The sequence below is a fragment of the Haliaeetus albicilla genome, chromosome 13 (genome assembly GCF_947461875.1).
Source record: "Haliaeetus albicilla chromosome 13, bHalAlb1.1, whole genome shotgun sequence".
Classification (NCBI taxonomy): Eukaryota; Metazoa; Chordata; class Aves; order Accipitriformes; family Accipitridae; genus Haliaeetus; species Haliaeetus albicilla.
Genome location: NC_091495.1, coordinates 15,893,438 through 15,902,092, shown reverse-complemented (window position 1 = coordinate 15,902,092; position 8,655 = coordinate 15,893,438). Strand labels below are relative to the sequence as shown.

Here is an 8,655-nt window from a genome sequence, read left to right as displayed (position 1 = left end):
AACAAGTTACAGATATAATTTTAAAGAGTCCTAGAAAAAATTTTTTTTCCCTTCAAAATAAGTAATAACATAAAAGGATAAAACCACCTGTGTTAAGTGGTCTCCAAAATCTGGTGAGGTTAGGCCTAAATTTGAACCTCACTATGCTGAGGCCCTGCACTGTTTGCAAAGTCCTGCCACACAAGAAAGATGAGTCGAGCGTTGTGTTTTTTGTTTCTTTTTCTTTCCCGGCTGCAGTGGGGTCATCTGGCGCAGTTACTACCCACGCTCACACAGATGAGTGGTGCAGCAGTGGCGTATCTCTTGCTACGTCAGCGTTTTGAACTGAGTTTGTGTATCTGCAAAAGTGGCTCACGTCTGCTGAGCTGCCTAACCAGTGTGGATGTGCGGGAAGACTCGAGGGTCTCAAGCATTATGCAGCTCTTCCTCTCCCTCAGATAAGCCCTTGCTAGCTGTGTTTATATTGATATCTCCTGGGCAGCTTTCCCATTCTGCTTCAGCTGCTTCTCTCAGCACAGCCTATTATGGGTAGGTCTCAAAACTTTTCCTTTTGCTCTCAGATTCAGATCTCTACATTACTGGGGAAGGACAGCTGAGGCTTTGGGATTGAGGGGATCTGAGTAGGTTTTTTTCTAGGCTTACTTCTGAGATGCTCTTTCTTCCTCACTGAAGTAAACTATAAAGAGGAGCGATAGCACATGCCTGCCTCACTGGTTCATGCAATGGTGTCTATAATAGTTTTTGAAATACTTGCAGGAGAGTGCCCTTAGAAAGTGCTGTTGGTGGTGATAGTGTCATACTATAATCACATCTGAATCTTCCATCATTTAAACACAAGTCTTTAAGTTGTCTATACCTCAGCTTGGAATCAGTTATAATATCATCACTGGAATCCAGGGCACTCTGTATGTCAGTAATACCAGTTATGTGTGCCTTTCATAGGCTAAAGGACAAGGAAAGAGAAGCAATGGATGAAGGCTTCTGTCATGGATCAGAGCTGATATTAACCAGGTATTGCTTTCTTCCCTTCAGTTCAATAAGCTTTTCCAGTTTCTTCAGCCTGGTTGTTTCTGTGCTGCTGTATTTATTGTTATATGGTGGTTGGTTTTTTTATTGCTGATAGTAGCTTATTGAGACTTGAGGAACTTTATTTGCTTAGCCTTGGATCTCTGGAAGAGAAGCTGGTTACTTTGAACCTTTCAGCCTTCTGCTCTTAGAAGTGTTGAAAGAAGTAACTCTACTTTAGCGCTTTTATTGCAATTTTAAACACACAAATAGATGCCTTCGTTCTTACAATCAACATCAAAAGGCCAGAGAGTCTGGAGTGTATCAACCATATATTGGTCATTCACCATTAATCAACTTACATATGCTTATCTCTCTATCAGGATCTCTTCTCCTTCCAATGTATTCACTCAGCTCCACTGCCGGAGAAATACAAACTCAGGAGGAATCCCAATAGGCCTGAATTGTTACGTGCTGTAAGTAAGGGCAACTTGGCTTCCTGACATACTTTGGTACGAACGTAGTGTTTTGTTACCCAGATGAGTCTCTATGCTTATTTACGTGCAATGCCACAGAGTTTGGGCTTTTTGTTTGTGCTTCTCATGAAGACTCCTTAAAATAACAGATCCTAACTTTGCAGACTGATTAGTTAATTTTATAACTGCTAAAACTAATAAACTAATAAACATCAAAGCGCTTAGGTCCAAAGTCCAAACATTTAAAGAAAGAATCAATATGTAAATGTTTGACAGTTAATTTCCAGTCCCTGTGTACATGTGTATTTGTGTGTTATGACCCATCCCTTTTTGTGTTGTACAGTCTGTGCGTCATCACTACTTAACTCCACTCTGTGTGTTGTGCAATTTGTTTGGGCTTGCATCTTACAAGTCAATATATTGGGTTTTGTTAGTGCCCTAGTTCCATAAAGTGAGTTATCTCTTTGGATGGGAAATACAGCAAAAGAACGCATACGTTGCTTTAGAAGGACAATGAGGACAATGTTCTTGTTTGTGTGCATAGCTATTACTTAACAGAGGTTGTGTATACTAGACTGCCTGCCTTTTTTTGTGTTAGCTGAAATAAGATTGGATTGCATGTGTAATACATGGAATAAAATTTTAGAAGCATGTTTCTACCTAAAGCAATGGAGTTAAACCATACTTCCTTATTCTTTCTTGATGTTTCCTCTCAATCCTGCTATTAGTACTTTTATGCACTAAAGAAAAGCTCACTCACCATATAAATCTAGTAACAGGAAAACTCTGCCCTGAAAAGCTTATATTAACGTACAAGAGGTCATATTCTTGCTAGAAAAGCTAATTATGCAGAAAAATGAAAAGTTATTAGATCACACATGATCTGCAGTCATGCAGGATGTATGTAAGAAATAAAGAAATTAGCCCAGATGTCCTAAATTCCAATCAGTATGTTAATCAAAAAGCATCTTTCCTCTGTTGATTCCCTCTCTCAGCCTTCCTTATCTCAGGTACACGCTTTATGGTGATAGTCCCAATAACAATGCACAACATAAAGAACATACATGGAATATCTGGTGGGGAAAAGTAAACTCTTGGGTTTTTTTCTGCCAGCAGTCTGTATTGTGGCAGAGAGGGCAGAAGCTGCTGGGTGCTGTGGCTCAGGGATGCAGCTGAGTGGATCTACTGGCTCACCTTTGAGAAAAGGGGCCCGTCCCCCCCTTTCTCTGCTGCTAGCTCTGGTGGGTGTAGGACAGTGTGCTACACTTATTCAGTTTACTGGTCTCGCAGAAGATGGGTCCTGGGTAGTTTTTGTTGGGTTACTGAACCAAACTGTTATGGTAAGGGGGTCTACAAGTGCCAAGACCATTTCAAGAAAAGTCTAGGGAATTTCCCTTTATGCGAACCTTTCCACTTTTCTGATTCACTACCTAAATTTGTCTCTGGAAACAACTAGGAACTCTTTGAGAGAGATTATTCCATGGCGATAAATGTGGCACGACTGTTCTGTGATTTTGCTTTTATTCACTAGATACAGATCAGTGTTTTTCTTTTCTCCTAAATTCCCCTTTATGTTGTGGGATTGTCTAATGACAAGCTCTTCAAAAGAGAGAAACAATATTCTTACGCACATGGAAGCCTTCCATTGTTTCCCCTGCTGCTCCTTTGGCTTGATGTTGTATTCAAGGAGTAATTGTGGGAAGTCAGTGCTCCTCTTCCTAAACATAAACTAGGTTGAACTGCACTCTTCCTGTCTGCTATTGTTAGCAAGAGCATTAGAAAATTGCTGTGTACCAAGTCAGTCATGGAGAAAAAAAAGCAGGACAATTAGCATTTTTTCACAGCTGAATGCAATGCCTACCTGTTCACCTGCTGTACATATGATCGTTTGCACTAGGAACTATGTCAAATAATCTTAATGAGAGGGATGATTTCATTCCCTTTAATGAAATTATATGGGGAAATAAAGCAAACAGCTTTAGATTCTGTTTTTTTCTCAGCAGTGACATTCTCTTTCAGACCAGTGTTAGCTCATGAAAGGAGCAGTTCTATGTTTGTTCAGCAAGCACGGTAAAAAATTTTTCAAACTTTTATAGTCTCTTTAGCTAAGATCATTATTAAATAATTTGTCCTTAACCTTCTCCATGTTGTCACAAGAGAATTCAGTGAAATACAGTCAAACTTAGAACCAGATAAGTAACTATAGTTTCTATATGCCTTAGCATCTTCTTGCTTCAGATCAAGATTGTTAGGTGAACATCAGAGCAAAAGGAAAAAAACCCCCAACCCCCAAACTTAGTATTTCTGGATATATTTATTTGCAGCAAAGAATTAGTATAACATATGTGTCAGAGAAATGCATTACACGGTTGTGTACTATTAAGGAGGATCTTTATAAATTTGTTCTTTTCAAGCATGGATAGTTGGAATGAAAAACTTCCTGCTGCTAAAATTTTTTCCATTGATATGTCCTGGGGATTTTATTATTCACAATCTTCTTTCCAATGCAAGGAATTTCACTGAGGTCAGAAAAAGTGTAGTGTTAGGGCAAGTGTGAAATATCATATGGAAATTCCTACTATGGAGGAAAGAATTTAATTCGGTGTTTGGAATTAGGTTCAAGCTTTTGTTTCTTTCGTTTAAAAGATACTTCAAGAGCAATACTGATTCTCTGAGCAACACTTCTAGTTGCCAGCAGCTTTGAAGGCTGTCAACTTTTAAAACATTTATCTTGTGACATAATCGTATATTTCCAAGTCTCAGATACCGCTGATTTGGGCCCCAGAGATTAGTCAACTTAATGTGATTTTACATTTTTATTCCTTTTGTTCCTGCTTTTTATAAGGAAGGAGATTTATAAGGTACCCTTATAAGGTGGAGGCATGTATCATTTAATAACATGATTCAGAGAAGCACTTCGTCCCTTTGATTAGGATAAGAAAATTTTCTTTTTTTTTAAATCACAAAGACAGTGAATGATGATAAGCATGCTGGAAGGATTTTTAGATTAATGAGGCATGAATAAGTGTAAGCTTTCCATGAAGAGATGAATAAAGTGATTGTATTTACTGTGGCTGAGCAATGTATTTAAGAATATCTAGTACTGCTATTTAAAAAATGCCCTTTTAATAACCTTTTTGTGCAGGTAACCGTAGGCCCATGTGAATGTCACAGTCAAAAGTAAGGAGTCCTTTTCTGTGTAGAAGTGCCCACTTTTAGAGCTGAGTTTGCAACTGCAAGTCTTCTGCAAAAGAAATGGAAAGGCAAGGGTTCATTTAGCAGAAAGAGAGAAAAATTGTAGGTTTTGAAATGTGAAATGAGAGCTAGCAGCTTGTGCTACAACAAACTTTGCTGACCTGCATGGTCAGTTGAAAAGACTAGATGGTTTTGGGATAGATGCCCATCTTAAAAATGTATCTTTTCATGTCCTTGTGTTCCAGAAAAGTTATTATTCTGAGCTGAAAAATCGTTTAAAAAGTTGAAACCTGTTATAATTTTCTGTCAAAGCAAAGAGTTGACAGGTTTCAGTCTAGAGAAATCAAGGCCTCATTCAAACTAGAAGCATTTAAATTCAGTAAAAGCTGTTGGAGCAGAGTCTATCTAAAATACTCTGGCCCATCGCGTATGAGGTCAGCAACGTGGTATAACTGTGCCTGAGAGTCTGGTTTTCAAGGAATGATTTGAAGTATTCTCATAGCAAACCAGTACTATCTTCCTTCTTGCTTGTGCTCTGGGGTGCCGTTTGGTCTTTGTGTCTGAGGGCCTAAAATGAATATTCAGCAGTTCTGTAGGGATAAGGAGTAAAACCCTGGCCCAGCTGAAGTCAGCTGTTTCGTGTTGATCTCATATGTACAGTCTGGAGTATTTTTTTTTTTTTTTGGTGTCACAAAGACTTGTTACAGTCCTTCCCAGGTGTTTAGACTGTGTGTACTCTGAGCTGAAAGAGCATTTCTTGGCATAGGATGAATGGTTCCGAAGACGTTTGTCCCATCTAAACTTCCTGGCCAAACTGTAAGAAAGTGGAAGGGCAGCAAGAAGGTTGAAGCATGTCACGATAAGCTGTTCAAGGCAAATGCCGTGCTTCCTGTGGTGCTAAAGTAACACCAGTTTTACAGCTATGGGACACATGGGATTGCTTGTGAAATCTTCCTGACATTGGAAGATTGCAACACTATGTAGGTCAGATTTACATGAGAGCACGGTTTATGTATAGGGCCTGTTGTTTTAAAGTGGGGGGGTGTAATGACTTACTCATTGCCCGGCTGAGGGCTCTTTTTTAATGTTAAACACCCATGGAACTAGGTGGAAGCAGCCTCAGTTGGCCACATTTCAGAGAAAAGAGCATCACAATAGCACATTAGTCATCCTTGCTTGATAAAAACAAGAAGGATGAATGAAAAAGCGTAGCACAATGTAGAGCTCTCAAGAGCAGCTTATATTGAAAGAGCTGCTTTTTTTTTTTTTTTTTTTAAAGTGTGTCTGTGTGAAGACACTGCTGCTACTTGAAAGCCTCTCAGTTTTAGGTTTGAAAAACTACAGACTCCTTGAGATTGTAGGACCTGTAGCAACGGTTGATTCGGCCCTTTTACCCTTTGGAAGAAGAGAAACAAAATTCTGGCTTCTGCTGTGGCATGAAGCCATCTGACATACCCTTGCAAACAACAAAGTAGAAATGGTCGGTCTGCTCTGTGTAGGCATTCAAGAGCACATAGCATTTTCTGGGTGAGCTGGGTTTTTGTCCTGAGTCACTAAATTCTTCTTTCTCCACAACTGTGCAGTTAGCTGCTGCCTTCCAGCCTGTCACACAGTGCAGTTGCATTGCATGTGAACAGTGTTTGGAGCACATGAAAGACTCTTTAAATAAGCAATAGTGACCAATTGCACTATATCGAATAAACGCTGTTAGTCTTTCTCTATTTCAGTGTGCAATAAAGGGCAGTTTTCCAGGATTGATTAAATGGTGCAGTGCCAGATGTTAGGATCTGTTGGGCTGCATGCAGATCTCAGGGGAAAAAAGCAGATTTGATGACTTATGGGCAGACTTCTGCTTATAAAAGAAAAACATTGAGATGGTTTTGTAGTCTCTTAGTCGTTGGCAGAAAAAACAGAAGGAACTGTAGATGCAAAAGAATGATTTGAGCACTGGGTATGTTAGCTGGGGATAGGGATGAAAATGATTTCTGTTTCTCCTTGTAAAATAATGTATCGGTCAGATGTTAGCCAGCATTGCAGGCAAGTGGCAAAAATACAGCAGTAAAGAGACCCCAATGTACATACCAGGTGATGATCATAATGCTGAAGGCACCCAACTCAAACCTGTAAGTTCAAAGACTTAACACTTGGTCCTTCATTGCCACATTTGTTCATCCAGCCTCTGGTTCTGCAGGCAAAATTTCGTGGTGGGAGTCACTTAAAACTGGCTCATGAATTCACTGGGATATGAGGAGTTCTTTAAGAATATGAAGCATTTTTACATGTAATATGATTTATAAGTTTGCTTTTTTCTGTATGACTAAGTGCATTACAATTTCAAGCTGTGATATTACACAATAGAGAGAATCACCCTCTGCTGTTATAGTCCCTTTTATTCTCTGCCTCTTATTTGGTTTGCCATTGAAACTTTGGGACAAATGCCTCAAGAAATGGTGCAACAGTCTCTCCAAGGCTTTGGAGGCCTGGACAAAGCAATGGAGAGAACATGCAACGTGCAACTTATGCGCTGGGGAATCATGAAGACATTCAGTCATTGTTTTTTGTTTTCCTAGTAAAATTACAGCTGTAATTAAATTAAAATGCAGAACTCAGGCTTATGAGGTGTTCAGTGCCCTCTACTCCTTCTGACGACAGTAGCTCTAAAGAGTGACAGTTCAGATTTTTATTTTTTTCTCCTCCCATGGCTGTATACCACAGTGACGTTTGTTCCAATCCTGACATGGCATTTAGGTTAAACATTTGGAATCTAAGTCTCTAACTCTGCTTAAAAGACTAACTCCAAGGCATATAACAAGGCTATGAGGATAAGCTGCTGCTTTAGATGAGTGGAAATACTGTTTTAAAGACCTATGTGTGTGTCATAGGAATTCAGTACTAGATTTGTGGCTTTTTTTAACTTCCTTTTAATAATGCTGGGTTATTATTTGGTGTGGTCTGTGTTTGTGTTACACTAAAATATAATTGACTATAAATGAATCTTGACATATTGTGCTTTTTAGGAGGTCACTACTCTTTAAAGAAAACTTTTATTCAATAAGTTACAAGTGATGTGTCCTAAAATACAAATTTCCAAATATGGATTAGACCTTGTAATATAAAAAAATTGGTTTATGCCCAAGCAAATAAGCTCATTTGTCTGATATTAGGTATTAAAGTAGGATTAACTAAAGGTGTCTTAAAAAAAAGAAAGAAAGGAGGACTCCTTGAATATAAATTCAGAAGGGCAAGGTTTTCTACTTTGTGTATGCTCCCTATACATTTGACTTTGGATGGAATGACAGTGCAAGAGTGGATTTGGAGAATGTCAAAATTCCATTCACTTAATTCTGAGAAGATGTGAGTCTTAGCTGCATGTGTTCAGTATGTCAAAGTTAAAAGGCAGTTGCCTCTGGAATGAAGTTGACAACAGAGTGATTAAGCAGTATGAGTGACCAACTATTTATGCATCTCACCTTAAAAGTCCACAAGGACCAAGACAGCCCCACCAAGAGTCTGGGCTGAGGCACCCAGAAGAAATGTCATGGATGCAATTTCTGTTTCAGAGGAATCAAAGGCGATACTAAGCCTGCTGGTAACTGAAGAGGTTCCATAGGTGTGTATATCATGCATTGCCTCCAGTGTCACTGGGCAAATCTTATTGCTGCTTTTTATGCCTCTGTCAATGAAAGTGAAAAAGAAGAAAGCGGTGGGGAAAAAAAAAAGGTTTGTCTTCACTGCTCTCACTGCTCTTTGTGTGTTCTTACCTTTCAGTTCTGTTGCTCAGGGAGCTGCAGAATGATACTGTTGCTCAAAACTGGTTTTGTTCTTGGATTCTTCCCTTACTTAGAAACAACTTTTCAATGAAGGAGAACACAACTATTTCTTCTACTAAGAATTAGCAGGCTGGAGTTAATTGAGGATGCAGGCAAAACTACAGAAACCTACTTAATGGAATGCATCTGAGTTTCCATGTCCTGTGCAG

The 8,655-nt window shown here is 39.1% G+C and overlaps 1 long non-coding RNA gene across 1 annotated transcript in view; it reads left to right on the top strand.

Annotated features, from left to right (window-relative positions):
* Positions 1-245: 245 nt before the first annotated feature.
* Positions 246-8,655, top strand: part of LOC104320811 (uncharacterized) — a 73,836-nt gene continuing 65,426 nt past the window's right edge. Inside the window, exons 1-2 of the long non-coding RNA XR_011327473.1 lie at positions 246-528; positions 943-1,011. This is a non-coding gene — a long non-coding RNA (uncharacterized lncRNA). The remainder of the gene's footprint in view (positions 529-942; positions 1,012-8,655) is intronic.